At 38.2% G+C, this 22,083-nt stretch overlaps 1 pseudogene; it reads left to right on the top strand.

The window, feature by feature from the left end:
* Positions 1–7,807: 7,807 nt before the first annotated feature.
* Positions 7,808–22,083, top strand: part of LOC140231143 (scavenger receptor cysteine-rich domain-containing protein DMBT1-like) — a 31,997-nt pseudogene continuing 17,721 nt past the window's right edge.

Here is a 22,083-nt window from a genome sequence, read left to right as displayed (position 1 = left end):
AGTTGAGCAAGTTGTGGAAATGAAATGAAATGAAATGAAATTTTGAATTGAAATAATGAATGCTGGCAAACTGTTTATATCAAGGATTCAAATACATTAAGAGGGAATATTTGTAATGAGGTACTGAATGTCGTTTTCCAGCCTAGTGCAACAATTTTATTTGGTCTTGTCTCCTCCCCCCCCCCCCCATAAGAAGAAAAGACGGACGGAGAGACTCTGCAGATAAAAAAAAAAAGTTAAACAAGAAACAAATTATTCAACTGTGTATCCCGACCCCACACCCACTCTAACAGGACTATTAAGTAAGTGTAAAAGTATCCAAGTGTCTCACACATATGTGAATTATATAATACCGATTTAACAAAAATTGAGACCTGCGACATATCTTACCAGTATAGAAACTGCTTTGATTTGTTCATGAAATATGAATGAGAGAGATCCCGAAAATATTGATTAAAAGCACTCAGCAGAATTGGAACAGAAAATAAATGAACGAAATAGAAACTTGTGTTTATGACGTTCTCATTTACTAAAAACGACTGATAATATTGGATGTAATTATTGTTCCGTAGGAATAGTTATTGATTACACAAGATGATCATGAAAATGATCATCTTTAGTAAGTTCAAGATGATTAAAAGTAAACTAAACTTTGCAAAACAAACATATGGAGGAAAGAGAGAACAAAGAACCGGACAGATATCTGGAGAGAAAGAAAAGAATGGAAATGCCTGGCAGGGATTATGTACTCGAAGGCTAGTAAAAGTTATAACAACTTAAAGGAGGAACAGATATTGGGCTTATCTGTTATCTGCGAGTAGTTTCTCTATCTATAAAAAATGGGCTCGTTAAACTGATGAGAATAACTCTCGTTAAAACAAGAAATATATTTAAAAATGGATCTGTAGCGTAAACAAAGACATATTTTCCCCCGAGGAGAACCGTGCTAACATCCAAAATTCCTCCTACGCTGTTTGTCTGTAATTTAAAGGGACCCCAAACCCAAAGAGCAATGTGGATTGAGTGAAAACAGCAACATTAGTAACACACACCAGTGAAAGTTTGAGGAAAATCGGACAGAATCGATGCAAAGGTTATGAATTTTGAAAGTTATGACAATTTTCGTGTCAGAACCGCTGGATGAGGAGTCTACAAGAGGTTATGACGTATGTGTGGACAGCAATATAAAGAAAATATAAAGAAAATTCCACAAAGATTCACTTTTCTAGAAAGAGCACAAGACTTGTATACCGCTTTCAAAAAGCAGGGGAAATAATTGCTTCACTTAACATATGTCAGTATCGAGTTTAAGGAATGTGTAATGTCCATGAAAGATAAATTTTTGTGGAATTCAACATACACTCGGCAAAAAAGAAAGTAAACTCGTTTTCAAGTTCATATTTCTCATAGAATCTTTGGCTAAAAGTTGATGTATTGTATACCATAAGAAAAGTAATTTCATCAACATAGTAGGTCAATAAAAAGGGATACTTTACGCATGAGTGAACACCTTCGTTTTTCTCTTCCAAGGCATAAAATAAAATAAAAAATCAAAAATGAACTTGTTACTCATGCGTAAGTGCTCTTTCATATAACGAAAAGAACAAAGGAAAAAAATGACACAATAAAAAACATAAATTAAGATTCAAAAATAAATCTATGATCTTTATATTATCTTTGAAGCCCAAAAAGACCAGTAAAAGCTAAAACAATGGAGGAAAATAAAGAATCTTCCGTCAAATCCAAATTCAAAAGAAATGAGAGAAGAAGCAATATCAACAAAAATGGTAGGAATTTGAATATTTTTCTCGAATTAGAAAAAATGTAAATAATGTTTGGTCCTTCAATTCATCTAATGCATTCTTAAACTAATATATATTAAAAGAATGAAATAAACATATTCCGCTCGTTGGATCATCTTTATGCTGTTGAAGGGAATTTGTAAATGAAAGACAACAATGTCAATTTTTGCTATTTATACATTTGTGCTTTGGTATATAGACAAAACTAATGTGTTCACTTATGCCTAAAATTCTTCCTTATATTGACCAACGATAGGTTGATAGCCAATTAAATTACCGTTAATATTCTATACATAATACATTGATTTTCAACAAAATCTTCTATGAAAAATATGAAATCGAAAAAGTGTGTACTTTTTTTTTTTTTGTCGAGTGTACTCTATTGACACTTGATCGGTGTAAGATTTAACACCCATTCTCCGATTTCATTCATTTCGTGTTGCATTGATATATTTTAAATGTACTTGAAAAAAGAAACGTCTGCTATAAAGTTTGATATAAAGTTTGTTTGTCTGTGATGTAATCTAATCTGAAATAAACTGAGCTGAATTGCTTTTCTTTATTGTTTTTTCTAAATGGCGATCTTATTACCAATGACATAGGCTATACTGTGATGGTCTTGGCCTGAGCTTTCTATTTTAATAGTCTTACCTTGCACGACTGTGGTGTGAACATATCTGCTGTCATCATAGCAATGGAAGCACAGCATCCATCATAGACGTTTGCTCTTCAGACGTTAAGAAACCAGAAAGTTTGAAGGACACTTATATGCAAGCAACGGCAAAGATACATTGTTCGTCATATGTAAAACACACACACGTACTCTCTCTCTCTCACACACACACACAATACATCTACACACACACATATATATATGAGATTAAAACCTAAAATGGCATTAAAACGCTTTATCCTGACGAGGAAAGCGCATGTTTTAGAAACAAGACACCAAACAGTGTGTATATATATATATATATATATATATATATATAAAAGTTTAACTGTATGCATATACATAATATACACACAAGTAAATAATTATGTATTGATTCAAGAGAGACATTGCAATTAAATTTAAGCAAGTTAACAGTAATAGGTTTTATGAATATTGGCACGGAGGGAAACGGCCCAGTGCTATGATATAATTATGATGTCACTTTATTGGAGCACAAAGTTTGTTACCACCTTTGCTTGCATCTTTTGCTTGCTGAACGCCAGTCACCCAAGGGCGATCATAGCGACAGTACTTGCCTTCGGTCGATCATTTCAATGACAAGTGAGGCTGCGACCATAATCGTTTTTTGTTTTTTGTTTTTTGTTTTTTTTCCTCGGGGACAGTGACAACACATAGGGCAACACTTAATATTCGTTCTTCAGGCCAATTCTACATGAGTTTGTGAGCGGTTTCTACCCCGATGATTACCGCGTGCTGCCATATGGCGCATTGGGCAACTGATACAGGACACGCCGTGACAGTTTTCGCATTTTCATGGTCTTAGGACACGCAGCGGCTCAGTTAGGTGAGTGCAGTGGGAACGATTGCTGAATTCGTACCATCCTTTGTCGTGTGACATAACATTTGAGGAAAAATAGCATTACGATACACAGCATTTTAGTGCAATAAATGAACTTAATTATGAATATCATGGATTCTTGTCATGATGAGGTCTCTTTTAAATAACACAATACTGAGAAATCAGGGGGCTAACATATTTGGCATGTTTTACACCGTCCCGAAATATGAGTTAGTCTGCTTCCTTATTAGCAAGGATTAGACACCCTTGTACATGTATCCTCTCGTCTTTTGTTTTGTTCAACAGTCAATCTAACAGTATCAAAGTTGCTCCTTCATTCCTTCATAATTCCTTCCTTCCTTCATTCATTCATTGATTTGCTTTCTATTATCAATTCAATCTCAAACAAACAACAACAAACCAAACAAAGAAAAGAAGAGAAGAGAACTGACTGATATAGTTTACCATACAACTAATTGGTTTATGAAAAAAGAAAATCAATTTGAGAATCTAGTAGCTTTTCGCCGGTAAATGTTTTCTTCGAATACTTCCTTCATGTCCTCCAAGTATGGCACAGTATGATCTTCAACTTTTTTTTTTTTTTTTTTTACAATCAATTGCAACAAAATTGCCCCACAAGTAGGACATCCGTCTGTTTTCTTTTTTTTTTTTTACAGTGTGATTTCAGAATTCGATCCACATTAATTAGATGACCGTGGTTGTTTGTGTTCGTGTGTTATATACTTATATATATATATATATATATATATATATATATGATTATATACAATCTTTTGTGTGTTTGGGTGTCTGCGTTTGTGTGTGATATTCTGTAATGTTTTCTCTCTCTTTTTTTTTTTTTACAATGTTTTGACTATAAAAGTAAATTAAAACCGAATCCCGCAATGGAAAGTCTTAATTGCTTCATTAACTGATAGCTTTGAGAAGCGAAATGATTATACAGGATATTTTGATAGAAGACTCGTGGGCCCTGTTTCATAAAACTGTTCGTAAAGTTACGCACGACTTTACAAATGACTGGAATATGAACTGCCAATATGTGTGGCCATTATTTTTTTTCCTTACGTTTAAACAAAATACGAACAAAATTAACATTAAAGCAAGCTGGGTCGATTCATTTTCAAATATGAAAGCTAATAAACTTTACAGTTGTCAGCCAGTTCTTCATTTAACCATCGTAGCTCCTCAAACTACAGCACCTGTATACTTCTCTATCCAGAATTCTTGATTAGGAATGCATCCTCTTGCAGATAAGGTATGCTAACATACACAAAACAAAACACTGTGCACGAAGTTCAATTATAGACAAATAGAATCGATGAACAGTTGCATTCTTCTTCAAAATGGTTATAAAAAATCATCTAAGGTTTCAGGACACTTATTATCACTTTTTTTTCAAAACTTTTTAGCCCTCCATGAACTATTTTACTATCTCCGTATCAACATAATACAGAACTCAAACCATTCAACCATAATCTCCTTTTTATCTTAACATTTCTCTCATAAACATTTATACAAACAAATGTTGGAGTGACTGCCACTTTAAACTGAACTTGTTGAGAGTACCCGATACAGAATGAATATATCTCTCATCTGCATAATAATCAATATTTTTTTTCTTCATAAAGTTAAACCTAAGGACTTTGTTTTTTTATACTTTTGTATGAACAGTTGTTGCTTGATCAAAATCACAATACAATTTAGAGCATCATTTCTCTTTTCTTTAAAACCAAAAATAATATTTTCCAAACTAAATTTTACCTGTGCTCTAGAACCTTCATTAATCCATTTTTCAGTTTGATTCCAGATTGACTTACTAGTTTCACATTCATAAAAGAAATGTACAATATCTTTCAACTCTTCTTTACAAAACGAACATTTGTCACTACTAACTTTTTTTCATCTTATACAGTTGCTTGTTTAAAAAAAAAAATCCTATTTACTATTTTATACTGAAAACATCTCAATCCAATGTCCACAGTAAAACGAAACATAATATGATACTTTTCCATTGTGACAATTTCTGGGGGACTATCCAAATGTCGTTCCCATTTAAAACATATCAAAGGGAAACATTTTGTTTTTCCAAGAAGAGCTTTATAAATACACCTACATCCTTTTAATTCTTGCAGTAGTATTTTAATATGTAATGACAGAATGGACCTTCATTATTTTGTTCACATCTTTGAAAATAACCACCAAACCGACACTTAATTACTTGACTTACCGAATAATATGACTGGTAATTAAGTTTCAAACAAAATTTCCGTTCACAACCTTCACTGGTCAACAAATTACCCTTGTTATCAACCAAATCATTGATATACCTGATACCTTTTTCATGCCAAGATTTGAAAAATACAGTTTTATGCCCGATTTCAATAGAACTGCTTCTCCATAATGGATAAGCTAAAAAATTAGATCCCTCTGAACGACATCATAGTGACATGGCATAAAATACATCTTTCCACAAAGGATTTGCAACTTCGTGGGATAAGGTTAAAAAATATTCATCGCCAAACCCTACTTGAAAGGGCTTTGTTATAAATGACGGCATTAAATGACTAACATTATTACATGTTCCTAAAACCATTCTTCGAATCCATGTCAGTTTTAATGACATATCAAACTACTCAACATCTGGCATTCTAAGACCCCCCTCTTCATAATCATGTACCAACCACTTGTTTCCTACTAATTTTATCTGGCTTATTCTCCCATATAAACTGAAAAAAACTTTTTATTATTTTCATTAACTTAGCTGAGGGAGCTGGAATTGATATAAAAAGATGATTGAACTGTGGCAACAGTAATGATTTAACAACGGTTACTCTTCCCAAAACGGTAATATTTAATCCAAGAAATCATCTGACGTTTTATCCTATCAAAAATCCTATCATAATTATAATCCGGTATTTTATCAATTACACGATGAAAATCTGTACCAAGATAACGGAAAAAATCTTCCCGCACAAAATAACTGCATTTGTTTTTTGCATATTGATCTTCAGCCCACTACATTTTCCAAATGAGTCCAAAATACCTAGAGCACTGCGGAAACTTTGTACCATCTAAATGTAGTGCTGTGTCATCTGCATACTGAAGGATCTTAAATATTCGCGCCCACGAAGATTCCTTTTACCAGGTGCGAATTCCGAATTCCAAGAATTTCTACCCATAACAAAAACAAGTAGGGGGATAGTGGATCTCCTTGCCTACATCCCCTTTCTATGGTAAATCTGCGTGTTACCTGCCCATTGACAAGAACACTAGAATAAACATCATTGTACAGTAAATTTATCCACCGCCATGAAAGAATTACCAAAATTAAAGAAAGAAAGGGTTTTCAACAGAAAGTGGTGAGAGACACTGTCGAAAGCCTTTTCGAAATCAATTAATAAAATCATCCCGGGGACTTTTTCCCTTTCAGTATGAGCAGGTATGTCGTATAAAATTCTAATATTTTCATCAATAAATCGTCCCTTCAAAAAATCTGTTTGGTTAGCATGAATAATACAATCTAATGCAGTTTTGAGTCTACTAGCAATACAACTTGAGAGTATCTTATAAACAACATTAAACAACGAAATTGGTCTCCAATTTCTGATAAAATGTCTCACTTTATCACCCTTAGGAAGTAGTGTTATCAAGCCAGTCTTTTGTGAAAGAGACAAATTTCCTGAAGTGTAAGCAAAGTTCATACTACGCACCATATATATACCTAACTGTTCCAAAAAAAAAAAAAAATACTTTAACAAAAATTCTTCTGTAAATGCATCTTGCCCTGGAGCTTTATTATTTTTTCACATTCTTCAATGCATGCTCAATTTCACTATAAGAAATTTCTCCCTCTTATGACTCACGCTCTTCATCTGTGAAATATTGAAAATGATATTCACTTACATCAGAAAAAAAGTTATTCTGCGTCACAGTTTGCATGAAATCTATACAAATGTCCATAATATGAAACAATTTCTTTCATAATATCTTCTTGATTCTGCAACACTGTATCATTATCAATTTCACAAATGTTTTTTGTACTATCCTTTGTTTTTTCAAATTTAGAAAATATTTTGTTGGTTTTTCTCCAAATTGCATATTATTCTTGCAACAGTAGCCTACTTGCTGCCCTTTCAAATTTTTGTCACCCTTTCAAATTATTGTCATCCTTTCAAATTATTGTCACCCTTGAATGGTCCCAATTTCGGACTCGAAGTTAAGACTTGCTGTTGTTGTTATATCAGTGAAGGCTATACAGTAAGGCTGGTTTGATAGAAAAAGGGGCATCATGGCAGTTTCTTCAGCTATGACAATCTTTCACTCTCTCTTCATAACATATGTTGTTAAATCTAAAACGAGTTTGGAAATTATCTTTATTATTTGTCAATACTTGTATCTTATTGTCTAAATATGATAGCTATAGATAACGACTATAAATATAGGGGTAGATGAGCATAAGACACAATAATCATGTCATGCTTCATCGAAATTTTTTGTTCGTATACAGAGGATACAGTGCGACTGGTCGGTGGAACCAGCACGTTCGAAGGACGCGTCGAGATCCTTCACGGCTCGTAATGGGGTACTGTGTGCGATGATCTCTGGAGCTCTTACGACGCGCAGGTGGTTTGCAGACAGCTCGGCTACGGGGACGCCATCGCTGCAAAGATAAATGCCTACTTCGGCCGTGGGAGTGATAACCAACCCATTCTCATGGACGACGTGGCGTGCAACGGGTCTGAGAGAATGTTGGCTGACTGTTACTTCTTCGGATGGGGAACCACGATTGCAGCCATATGGAGGACGCAGGGTTGGTGTGTTCGCACCCTGGTAAGCTTCTTTATAAAAATAATAAGAGCATTAAAAAATGGTGGAAAAGACAGGCTTAAAAGTGATACTTCTATTCAATGTTCAATTCAAGTTAAAAAAAACTTAGTGAAATTACACAAACAGGATATCAGAAGTGTCAATAATGCCTTTTTCACAACAAGAAATATCATTTTTGATTTCTTATTGACTGCGTTCGGTTGTGGGAGCGCATTTTTGCTTTTATTGAGTAGTAAGAAAGGGACAAGTGGAAGTCAAACCGGCATCAATGGCATTACGAGAAATGTTATCATTAAAAATTTGTATTTGATAACATTTCCCATAATGCCAATAATATGATCGGGTAGTGTGGAGAAGAAGAGAGTATAGTGTGGAGCCTTCTTTATGATTATATATACTTTATTAGTGGAAAAGTGAGCAAAGAAAATGGGATTCCATCGGGATTCGAACCCGAGACCTCCGGATTGCTAGACCGGTGCTCTACCGACTGAGCTATAGAAAGCCCTAGTGCAGTGTTCGTCCCAGAAACCCTTAATTCTCAATGCTCGGGTGGTCAGAAGCTATAGCAGTGTGTTTGTGTGTGACACACACGCACACACTTGAACCTGGCATAAACCCGAAGGATAATTCAACTTGGGGATAAATGCGAGGGATCACCGAAGTGATGCAGCTTTTTGAGTTTGTAACAAATAAAGACAGAAAAAACTGACCAGAAAGAATATAAATTATTAGTGGAAAAGTGAGCAAAGAAAATGGGATTCCATCGGGATTCGAACCCGAGACCTCCGGATTGCTAGACCGGTGCTCTACCGACTGAGCTATAGAAAGCCCTAGTGCAGTGTTCGTCCCAGAAACCCTTAATTCTCAATGCTCGGGTGGTCAGAAGCTATAGCAGTGTGTTTGTGTGTGACACACACGCACACACTTGAACCTGGCATAAACCCGAAGGATAATTCAACTTGGGGATAAATGCGAGGGATCACCGAAGTGATGCAGCTTTTTGAGTTTGTAACAAATAAAGACAGAAAAAACTGACCAGAAAGAATATAAATTATTAGTGGAAAAGTGAGCAAAGAAAATGGGATTCCATCGGGATTCGAACCCGAGACCTCCGGATTGCTAGACCGGTGCTCTACCGACTGAGCTATAGAAAGCCCTAGTGCAGTGTTCGTCCCAGAAACCCTTAATTCTCAATGCTCGGGTGGTCAGAAGCTATAGCAGTGTGTTTGTGTGTGACACACACGCACACACTTGAACCTGGCATAAACCCGAAGGATAATTCAACTTGGGGATAAATGCGAGGGATCACCGAAGTGATGCAGCTTTTTGAGTTTGTAACAAATAAAGACAGAAAAAACTGACCAGAAAGAATATAAATTATTAGTGGAAAAGTGAGCAAAGAAAATGGGATTCCATCGGGATTCGAACCCGAGACCTCCGGATTGCTAGACCGGTGCTCTACCGACTGAGCTATAGAAAGCTAATAATTTATATTCTTTCTGGTCAGTTTTTTCTGTCTTTATTTGTTACAAACTCAAAAAGCTGCATCACTTCGGTGATCCCTCGCATTTATCCCCAAGTTGAATTATCCTTCGGGTTTATGCCAGGTTCAAGTGTGTGCGTGTGTGTCACACACAAACACACTGCTATAGCTTCTGACCACCCGAGCATTGAGAATTAAGGGTTTCTGGGACGAACACTGCACTAGGGCTTTCTATAGCTCAGTCGGTAGAGCACCGGTCTAGCAATCCGGAGGTCTCGGGTTCGAATCCCGATGGAATCCCATTTTCTTTGCTCACTTTTCCACTAATAATTTATATTCTTTCTGGTCAGTTTTTTCTGTCTTTATTTGTTACAAACTCAAAAAGCTGCATCACTTCGGTGATCCCTCGCATTTATCCCCAAGCTGAATTATCCTTCGGGTTTATGCCAGGTTCAAGTGTGTGCGTGTGTGTCACACACAAACACACTGCTATAGCTTCTGACCACCCGAGCATTGAGAATTAAGGGTTTCTGGGACGAACACTGCACTAGGGCTTTCTATAGCTCAGTCGGTAGAGCACCGGTCTAGCAATCCGGAGGTCTCGGGTTCGAATCCCGATGGAATCCCATTTTCTTTGCTCACTTTTCCACTAATAATTTATATTCTTTCTGGTCAGTTTTTTCTGTCTTTATTTGTTACAAACTCAAAAAGCTGCATCACTTCGGTGATCCCTCGCATTTATCCCCAAGCTGAATTATCCTTCGGGTTTATGCCAGGTTCAAGTGTGTGCGTGTGTGTCACACACAAACACACTGCTATAGCTTCTGACCACCCGAGCATTGAGAATTAAGGGTTTCTGGGACGAACACTGCACTAGGGCTTTCTATAGCTCAGTCGGTAGAGCACCGGTCTAGCAATCCGGAGGTCTCGGGTTCGAATCCCGATGGAATCCCATTTTCTTTGCTCACTTTTCCACTAATAATTTATATTCTTTCTGGTCAGTTTTTTCTGTCTTTATTTGTTACAAACTCAAAAAGCTGCATCACTTCGGTGATCCCTCGCATTTATCCCCAAGTTGAATTATCCTTCGGGTTTATGCCAGGTTCAAGTGTGTGCGTGTGTGTCACACACAAACACACTGCTATAGCTTCTGACCACCCGAGCATTGAGAATTAAGGGTTTCTGGGACGAACACTGCACTAGGGCTTTCTATAGCTCAGTCGGTAGAGCACCGGTCTAGCAATCCGGAGGTCTCGGGTTCGAATCCCGATGGAATCCCATTTTCTTTGCTCACTTTTCCACTAATAATTTATATTCTTTCTGGTCAGTTTTTTCTGTCTTTATTTGTTACAAACTCAAAAAGCTGCATCACTTCGGTGATCCCTCGCATTTATCCCCAAGTTGAATTATCCTTCGGGTTTATGCCAGGTTCAAGTGTGTGCGTGTGTGTCACACACAAACACACTGCTATAGCTTCTGACCACCCGAGCATTGAGAATTAAGGGTTTCTGGGACGAACACTGCACTAGGGCTTTCTATAGCTCAGTCGGTAGAGCACCGGTCTAGCAATCCGGAGGTCTCGGGTTCGAATCCCGATGGAATCCCATTTTCTTTGCTCACTTTTCCACTAATAATTTATATTCTTTCTGGTCAGTTTTTTCTGTCTTTATTTGTTACAAACTCAAAAAGCTGCATCACTTCGGTGATCCCTCGCATTTATCCCCAAGTTGAATTATCCTTCGGGTTTATGCCAGGTTCAAGTGTGTGCGTGTGTGTCACACACAAACACACTGCTATAGCTTCTGACCACCCGAGCATTGAGAATTAAGGGTTTCTGGGACGAACACTGCACTAGGGCTTTCTATAGCTCAGTCGGTAGAGCACCGGTCTAGCAATCCGGAGGTCTCGGGTTCGAATCCCGATGGAATCCCATTTTCTTTGCTCACTTTTCCACTAATAATTTATATTCTTTCTGGTCAGTTTTTTCTGTCTTTATTTGTTACAAACTCAAAAAGCTGCATCACTTCGGTGATCCCTCGCATTTATCCCCAAGTTGAATTATCCTTCGGGTTTATGCCAGGTTCAAGTGTGTGCGTGTGTGTCACACACAAACACACTGCTATAGCTTCTGACCACCCGAGCATTGAGAATTAAGGGTTTCTGGGACGAACACTGCACTAGGGCTTTCTATAGCTCAGTCGGTAGAGCACCGGTCTAGCAATCCGGAGGTCTCGGGTTCGAATCCCGATGGAATCCCATTTTCTTTGCTCACTTTTCCACTAATAATTTATATTCTTTCTGGTCAGTTTTTTCTGTCTTTATTTGTTACAAACTCAAAAAGCTGCATCACTTCGGTGATCCCTCGCATTTATCCCCAAGTTGAATTATCCTTCGGGTTTATGCCAGGTTCAAGTGTGTGCGTGTGTGTCACACACAAACACACTGCTATAGCTTCTGACCACCCGAGCATTGAGAATTAAGGGTTTCTGGGACGAACACTGCACTAGGGCTTTCTATAGCTCAGTCGGTAGAGCACCGGTCTAGCAATCCGGAGGTCTCGGGTTCGAATCCCGATGGAATCCCATTTTCTTTGCTCACTTTTCCACTAATAATTTATATTCTTTCTGGTCAGTTTTTTCTGTCTTTATTTATTATATATACTTATAACATACAAATATGACACATAGACAGAAGGCTCCACAATACCCCCTTCTTTTTTGGTGGCCCGAAAAATTGTAAAGATTATAAACCATTAGAAAAATACAGCCATGAAATAAGGTGAAAATTGGCAGGTGTGATAAAGGATTGTGACTATCTAAAGTTCACTAAGACCACAGTCCCACACATGTTTTTTTTTTCCCTCTCTCTCATCGGTTACTCGTCGGAAGTAAAGACTTTTCCCTCCGGTCATCCACCGAAATTCTTTTACCTTGTAAACAATTTGCAGAAAACAAACAATATACATGATGATACCACAGTAATTACATTCAATGATAACTGGTCAAAATCGAAATCGAAATGGGGTTGATCAAAGAGAAGTATGACGGGACCTACATGAAAGCTAGCTTGTTTGGCTGTAAGCCCCGAGTAATCAGTGTTTGTGTAAAAGAAACGGAGAACGGATAGAAGATAAGACCAGATGATGTAATGGTGCCAAATAAGAAAAGCGGGGTATGCCTATGTGATAAAAGAAGAAGAAGAAGAAGAAGAAGAAGAAGAAGAAGAAGAAGAAGAAAGCTATACTAAAATGTGAGCCATTACTGTGACCGAGCTATCAGTGGTTTCCGGAGTAGGACATGATTTGCATAATGCCTACTTGTGTTGGTTGACTCTCGTGGTCGGGCTTGATCCGATGAGGCAAGATTGTCCGATGAAGGAACTAGCTCAGAGCTATAATAGTAGGTCTCATCCCACTTACAATCAAAAACTCATCTGATCCCTAAAATGCCCAAAATTTGGCATTTAGATGAGTTCCGATGAAACCTGATCCGACAAGCTGCATAGAGTCGCATCACGCCTATCAGAGGTGATACCAATGTCAAAAGACCCCCAGAACCAAGACTAAAATTTAAATAACATGTCCGCTTCACTCACTTTGCAATAAAACTCTTCATATCATCATGGACAATATCATGAATGTTTCAGGAAACATAGTACATATTATAAATCCTTGCCCATTATAATAATTCTGTATCTGTGTTTCTGATCTTTGTTGGGATGACCAGACTACGTATTACCAGTTGAACAAGTGAGTACTTTTCAGGACCACACTTGTCCAAGAAATAAATCTACGTGGTGCACTGCAAGCCAAAAGATCCGACAAGCTTCATAGACTCGCATCATGACTTACAGAGGTGATACCAATAATAATGATAACAATAATAATAATAATTGACAGTGCTTATATAGCGCATAACACAAAGTGATAATGTCCCTATGGGCTCAAAAAAAAAAAAAGATTATACAAAACATACAATTTCAATTATTGTGATGGTACCGAGCTTCATATTTGCTTACACTGTAAACAAATGCGTTTTCAAGGCAGACTTGAATCTATTTACATCATTGATTTGTCTTAATTTCTGAGGTAAATTATTCCATATGGTAGGGGCATTAAAAGCAAATGTTCATTCTCCGTAAAATTTGGTTCTTCTGTTTGGAATAACAAATAAATCTTTACTTTTTGAACAAAGGTTCCTCTCTGGTGTGTAGATTTGAAGTAGCTCCCTTAGATAATGTCAGAAGAGCCATAGAACCAAGACTCAAGTTTAATTAACCTGTCCGATTTACTGTTTAATCGTCGGGCACTCAACAGACTGTCATGGGACACCGGTTGGAATACCGGTGACTCCACAACACTTGTATTTCCACAAATTGCATAATGTAATATACCATAAACTTCACATTCTTGATTCGTAGGTCACGTGCAATCTGTGATACGATAACTGCCTCAATATATTTACTGTAATCATCCCCAAATTGCTGAAATAGTTTCCTTCAAATCCTTATCGCAGAAAAGAAAATGCCACACCCTTGCAGTAAAAAGCAACAAATTTTCCTCTATATCATAAGGGATTTAAAACTGAAACTAAAAAAAAAGATCACTTACCAGGATGTATAGTGATTAAAGATGTTATGTAACTGTCTCACACATTGCTTACTTCTTACTCTTTTTTACTTTCTTTATGGGCACCCCAATCGTTTGAAAAACCAATGTAGTTTTTCCCCGAAAGATTCGCACCAGTGCTTTGGATCGGTAAAAAATGACTTGCAAAAGTAACGCATGCAACATGCAAAGATTGTGCGTGTATGGATTCTTTCCAAGCGGGCGGTCACATCACTGATCATATCTACTGTGATGCAAAAAATCTGTTCTTACCCCATTCTAGTCAACAAGAACTCATCATGACACTATCTAAGTATTAGCTTCGTGTTTTTGTTTCTGTTTGTTTGTTTGTTGTTGTTGTTGTTGTTGTTGTTGTTGGTTTTTTTTTTTTTTTTGGGGGGGGGGGGGGTATGCGTACGGACTTGAACTACGTTGCCTGTCCCCAAGGTATTTAGCGTTCACATAATTTATACTTTCTCCCTTTCTCAACTCCTGACTGTTGTTGTTGTTGTTGTTGTTGTTGTTGTTGTTGTTGTTGTTCATTTTCCATTTGTGAAGATGGCTGGATAGCCCATATTCAGCTACACTAAGCTGGTCTTCCATGGGGTCCAGTTGCATATAAAGATATTCAAACATACATATCAACGACATACTGAAACAAACCAGAGCTGATTTTAGTCCATTGTACCAACATTCAATATTGTAGGTTTGCTTTCTTTGTTTTTCTTTGTTCAAATCTTATTTAGGGGGTTTTCTGTGTGGTTGTTGTTGCTATGATTGCTATTGTTATATTTCAGAAGATGGAGCAGTTCGACTTGTTGATGGATCCGGCAGTCACGAAGGGCGTGTGGAGATCTTCCACAATTCGGAGTGGGGTACCATTTGCACCGACTAAATGTCGTGTGCAGACAGCTCGGCTACGAGAGTGCCTACGGCTCAGTGGGTTGGTCACGCTTTGGCAGAGGCCCAGACAACCAGGAGATCTTTCTCGATGGTGTGAACTGCAAGGGGTACGAAGAGGAGCTCAGTGAGTGCAACAGTTTTGGCTGGGGAAACCACAGCTGTCGCCGTCACAATGATGCAGGGGTGGTATGCAGGCATGACCGTAAGCTTATCAGCCATCAAATTCTCATACTGTCCGCAATTTGGTCGCTTGAGAAGCCATGACTTTACCGCCACATTCTGTCTCGTCACTTAAAGCTACGTGTATATGGTGTCGATAAACTGTAGCATGTATCATATATTTCCAGGTGTGCTTGCCAGAGGCCCTACCTAGTTCTGAAGACATGCTGTTGCCCGAGAAGATTTAATTATCAAATGAGAGTATAAAAACACAAGTCATCTGTCAACATTTCGGGGATATCGATCCGTGTAGACACCGTACTTGGACCATGTAGACGACACCGTGTGAATAGATATTGAAAGAATAGGGCTGGAAGCGCGAGCATGAGTGTGCGTGCGAGCATGTGTGTGTGTGTGGGTGTGGGGGTGGGGGGTGGGTATATACACACGTATATGGGAGTGCACTTTTGGAGGGCATGGAGGGTGTGAGGTGTTAAACCAAAACCAAGATTTTCATTCAAATCATCACGTGGTATGACGTGCTGATTCTGTAGTTTGTTCTTCATATTAGTTATCTATTTCAATGAATTTATTTCAGCTATTTGGTAATTTGTACATTATATCTATTTTCATTAAGTCCAACTCGTGATTTTGTGTCCTTTCGCTATATCATGACCATAAACATTTATCATGATTTCAAAAAAATCTCAATAAAGTTTGTGAAATGAATGTTATGAAAATGTCCATGCTAAATTGTAAATACTTATCAAACAATATATATATATATATATATATATATATATATATATATATATACATACATGTATTACATATACATATATAATATGTAATATATATATCATACATATACATATATAATATGTAATATATATATCATACATATACATATATCATATATGATATATAACATACATATATATATTTATAGGCCTATATAATGTCATATAAACATTATGTATAATATCGGCCATTCCTGGATAGGTAGGAAAGCCCTGAATGCAGGAATTGTAACTGATTTGTTCAATTTGTCACGAATCCAAGTACATCAAACTTTATCAATCATACATGATACGAAAATAAAAAAAGGAATCAATATGCCAGCAAAATGACAAAAGCTCATGCACTAGTAAGGCTTAATGGGCAAGTTCGCGAAGGTTGATTAAAAAAAAAAAATGTTTGACCCTTACTTGACCCTTAATTTTGTTAGTCTCTGCGATGGCGAATTACACATTTGAGTAATCACCTAAAAGTAGTTGCCAGGATTTGGGAATGAAGTAACATAATGATAATTATTTTCCTCAATGATAATGCATTTACCCCTCATAGATGATATTGCCACATTTCTCTTATATGTTATTCATACACATGGCGTGATCCAGCCGAAGAAGGGGAGCTCCGACTTGTTCAAGGAACGTCGTTTAGAGGAATACTGGAAATCTACCACGGGAACTCCTGGGGTAGCATCTGTGACATTGGTTGGACCTTGAACAATTCGATGGTCGCATGCCGCCAACTTCGGTTTCAAGAGGCGGGCGTAAATCACGTCTACTACGGCATTCACAGGCATACACCAGCCCACCTAGCGAACATAAGCTGCTCCGGGTTCGAATATGCGCTTTCGGACTGCACCAACGCAGTGTGGGGTGACTACGACTGCGGGTATTATGATTATATCATTATATCTTGCTCCTATACTGTTGTCGAGTCTACGACATTTCCACCCACCACCACCATGACCACCTCCAATCGTAAGCGATCAATGACGTGTAACAAACTTTGTTTTCAGAGATGAAATTGAAAGTGAGTTGATAGATGGTGATATAGGTTTTCTCTGGCTTACTTTGACTAATTGAGTCACATGCGACCACATAAGAGGAAGCATGCATGTCCCAAAAGAGCAAAAGCCAAGAAAGAGAAAGAGATAGAGGCAAGAGAAGGAGGGGGAGTAGAGAGCAGGACAAAAATGAGAATATGGATATTTAAATAAGTGTCCTCTGTTCCATATAATTTCCAGGTTTCTCCTGAAATCATTACATTGCGTCATAAATTCATATTCCTCTCCAACATTTAACAGCGGGAGGAGGCGACATTCGTCTTGCTGGCAGCAGTTCGCCTGGCAGCAGACGAGTTGAGATCTACCACGACAACTACTGGGGTACTGTGTGCGACGACGGATGGGGCCAAGAAGAGGCAGAAGTAGTTTGTAGACAACTCGGTTTGGGAGATGTTATCTACTACAGCGAGTCTTTCGGGGCCGGAACAGGCCCCATCCATTTTAGATGACGTCAGCTGTGTAGCCACTGAATCTCATCTGTCGCACTGTTCCCACCGTGAGCCCTGGGGCTCGAACAACTGTGGGCACATTGAGGATGTCGGTGTGCGTTGCAACACCTATGGTGAGTATATAGAAGCATGAAAGCGACCTTTTGAAAAGGTCTTATAGCCAAAACATTGTTTTCGTATGCCACGTATGCATAGTAAAGAGTGAAATAATGATAAATAAATAATGCTGCAATAACACGATTTCAGTTTTGTAACGATCGACGAAAATGCATAACAATAGCAAAAGGGTTTGTCAGAAGTCCACAATCTCGGAGCTTACTCGATCGCGGTTGCTAGGAAATTTTTCATAATCGGCAATTTTCAGCTTCTATTACAAAATCATGTACACATCACTTTTTGGGGAAACAGAAAAATAAGGTGCGTATAAATCTATGTAAGATGAAAACAGTGTACAATAATTGAAGCACCTTACGATGATTATCGTTGTCATAAAACTGAAGTGATCAGAGGGAAGTAAACAATACGTAAAATTCGAAAAATGGAGGAACCCGCTAAAGGCATGTAGGATGTGGGGCCCCTCAGAAGGAAAACATAAATCGAAAGCACGAAAAAAAAAAAATGGTCTGGAAGCACACTAGAAAGACAGCGAGCAACAAACAGACATATACACACGAGTAAACATGAAACGGGACTGAGATAGGAGTGACAATACACAGAAGAATCGACTACAAAACAAGACTAGAGACAAAAGTAGTCATAATCTAAATACCCCCCCCCCCAGAAAAAAAAAGACAAATCGGACCACAGCAATGTCCATGGAGCTTGAGTGAATTGCATGCAGATTTTAGACACACACACACACACACACACACACACACACACTCACACATACACAAATAACTCGTTATCCCTGCGAACCGCGTCAGACAGACAAGTAGTGTCTTGGTAGGGTTTTCAAATATATTGCAACCACATTCGAATTGGTAAAATATGATTTTTTTTAGCCCTTAGGAGTAGACCTACTATGCTCCAGCTCTCAGGACTTGTTTTGGCAAGAAGGGGTGAGAAGATGACTTGTCAAAACTCTCCTAGGGGCCTTCTTTCAAAAGAAAAGGTACTTTGGCTCCGTGATAAATTTTCATGAGTCTCCTCTCGTCTTCCCTTTTTGGAGCAATAGCCGATTTTCGAGCAGCCGTCTCCATGCATCAAACATTCAAACTAGAAAAATAAATGGAAAGTCAATGCGTGCATATGTGTGTATTTATGTACTTGTGTAAAGAGAATTGGCCGTTTTCATTCATTCATTGGTATTTCTTTTATAATATACCAAAAGACTTCCCCCTTTTTCGATGATACCTTCACAAACACTTCTCTGTCACCGTTTGTAATACCTTCTGGAGCCAATAAGAAGATTTTTGAAAAAAAGATAATCTTAGGTAGAACGGACGCAATGTTCCTGAACTGTTTTGTGAATACTAAGTGAATGAATAAACAAACAAAATATAATATCTCTTCGTCTTCCTTGCTCTCTTTATGTTTAAAAGTGTTACAGGTACTTTTCCTGTTTCTTGAATCCGTTATGATATTTGAGATCTCATCGATTCATCTCATCGATCTCAACTTCATCATGCAGTTCCGATCTATTTTTGTGACGCTAACTTTTCGGGTTTAACGATGACATTATTATTCAGATCCACCTTACGCAGAAGGCATGGCTGGATGGCTGATTGGGGTTATCGTCGTGTGTTCAGTATTTGGCTTTACGATCATCCTAACTATCATCGGAACTGTGTGCTCGGCATCCAGCCAGAAGCGACGACGTCAGTCACCAACCGTGCTTTCCGTCAGCGGGAATCCCGCCGCCGCCACCGACACGGCAGCTGCCCAAGGTGGCGTTGGAAACTACCCAAGGCAAGGCGCACCTCCCTACTCGGCACAGCCACCCAGTTAAGCCGCAGTCATGTCCGCGTCGAGCAGCAACGGTGTGTTCCTGTACGTGCCGTATCCACCAGGTCAAACGGCGTCGCCGGCAGTGACATGTCCTCCCGCTGGAGATCGTGGTCCTACGAACACTGCAGCTGCTGCTGCTGCATTCAGTGTTAGTTCACCAACTGGTTCTCCGGGTGGTACTTCAGGCGATGCCTCCGGCATTGAAGTTGGGGCGAATGCGAATGACCAACATTATTAGAATTCGAAAACATAAAAACAGGCTTAAACTGTGAAAATATGGGTGTGCGATTTCAGTGAATTTTAGAATTTTAAATCTTCAGAAGCGTGAAAGAGATGTGGAATAGTCTTCCAGATGACATTAAGCACTGTGTTTCTATGTTTGTATTCATTTATTTATTCAGTTTTCTTTACCCAGGGTAGCCCCATCGGTTACAGCTCGTTATTCCGAAGGTTCGTTATTCCGAAGGTTCTTTTGTCCGAAGGTTCGTTATTCCGAAGGTTCTTTTGTCCGAAGGTTCGTTATTCCGAAGGTTTGTTATTCCGAAGATTCGTTATTCCGACAGGTTCGTTAATCCGAAAATGATATAAGATTCGTTATTCCGAAGGTTCATTAATCCGAAAATGATACAAGGTTCGTTATTCCGAAGGTTCGTTAATCCGAAAACGAAATAAGGTACATTAATCCGAAAATGTAATAGGGTTCGTTATTCCGAAGGTTAGTTAATCCGAAAACGAAATAGGGTTCGTAATTCCGAAGGTTCGTTAATCCAAAAATGAAATAAGGTTCGTAATTCCGAAGGTTCGTTAATCCGAAAATGAAAAAAGGCTCGTTATTCCGAAGGTTCGTTGATCCGAAAATAAAATATGGCTCTTAAATTCCGAACAAAGGAGTAAAATTCTTGTCGTGACAAAATATTGTGTTTTAATTAGAATACTGTCTTATGTGTTCGTTGACACCTGTGCTTATTATGTGTAACTGTGTGTATTAAGGTCAAGTACCTAGAACCAGGGGGTGTTTCAAAAAGCTGTTCGTAAAGTTACGAACAACTTACGAGAGACTGGTGATCAGTTCTTGTGCTGAATTATGGAAATTCTGATAAGTGTAGCACATCAGAATTGATCACCAGTCGCTCGTAAGTTGTTCGTAACTTTACGAACAGCTTTATGAAACAGGGCCCAGGTCCTTTGAAATTACTGTTTTTAAATGCCCATCTTATCTTTCACTCCCATTATCGTCGACTTATAGCCATCGTTATCGGTAGTCTAAAATTTATCATCATCATCATAAGAATTCAGGAGAGGCATGTTCACTATGAAAAGGGGATGCCAGCATACTCAAACTCTCTTTTGACACATAAACACATACGCGCGCACACGCACACACACACACACACACACACACACACACACACACACACACACACACAAACAGGCAATCACAAACACACACTATTCCATACACACTTTTTATCAGCGACGTAGAATGTCGTCGTAATTTTGTTATTTTATTTCTACATGTGTACTATAATGACGAAAGAAGAGGTATTTTCTCCTCCGGAGGATATGAGCTCATCCCCTCCCACTCCTTCTTCACTTCTTCATCATTGTCAGGAAAATACATTCATTATTTGAAATGATTACCATATACTGCCATTCTAACATGTTTCAAGCAGGAAAAAAAAAAAAAAAACAACACACACACAAACACACACACACACCCGCGTGGTCTTAAGAATAAAGGCTATTAAACAAATACCTTACGAAAACAAGACACACCGCGTCATTTGATATTGGTACAATAAAAAAAAAAAAAAAACATGTACGTATACTGTAGATGTTGCCGATTATATTGGTCGTTATCATACGACCAATCATAATCATGATTCTGAATGCTAAAAATAACCATTATGAAGGTGGACGATGTGAGCTCATAATGAACCGCTGCACGTCGAAGATCCCGACTACACTATGGGGAAGGTGAGAAATGGAATGGAGCACTAATTTTTCAAACTTACGAAATGATGTCCTCATTGACTCAAAAACAGTAAAAATAACAGTTTGAGATACACGTTGTATGAACTTTATTATGTAAACGATAAAACGACAAAACCACTGTAAAATTTCAGAGAAACTCGAAGCAAATTTTACGAAAGTAGTGTCAAACTTGCCCCATCTCTGGGGATAATGGCACTTAAAGGGCTTACTCGCCAGTTTTTACTCGTGAACGGACGTAGTACGCCGTGGAGCCCATCGGCGGCCATTATAGTATGTAAACCGCTATGAAGGAAATTCTTCCTTCCTTTCATTTTTTTTTTCAGTTTTAAGGTGAAAAAAAAAGGATGTGTTGAAAACATCATGATGTCATCTGTAAGTTTTATGTCTGCTTGTTCCTCTAAAAAATGAAGAAATTACCTTTATTTTCCCATTTTTAGTCCCTCATAATTCGTGCTAATAAGAACGCGGTCTTCTCCCCCCCCCCCTCCTTACTCTCTCCTGCCAACATAATGAACAAGT

Source organism: Diadema setosum, chromosome 7 (genome assembly GCF_964275005.1).
Source record: "Diadema setosum chromosome 7, eeDiaSeto1, whole genome shotgun sequence".
Taxonomy (NCBI): domain Eukaryota; kingdom Metazoa; phylum Echinodermata; class Echinoidea; order Diadematoida; family Diadematidae; genus Diadema; species Diadema setosum.
Note: the sequence above shows the minus strand (reverse complement) of the source record. Positions and strands in the feature narration are given on the sequence as shown.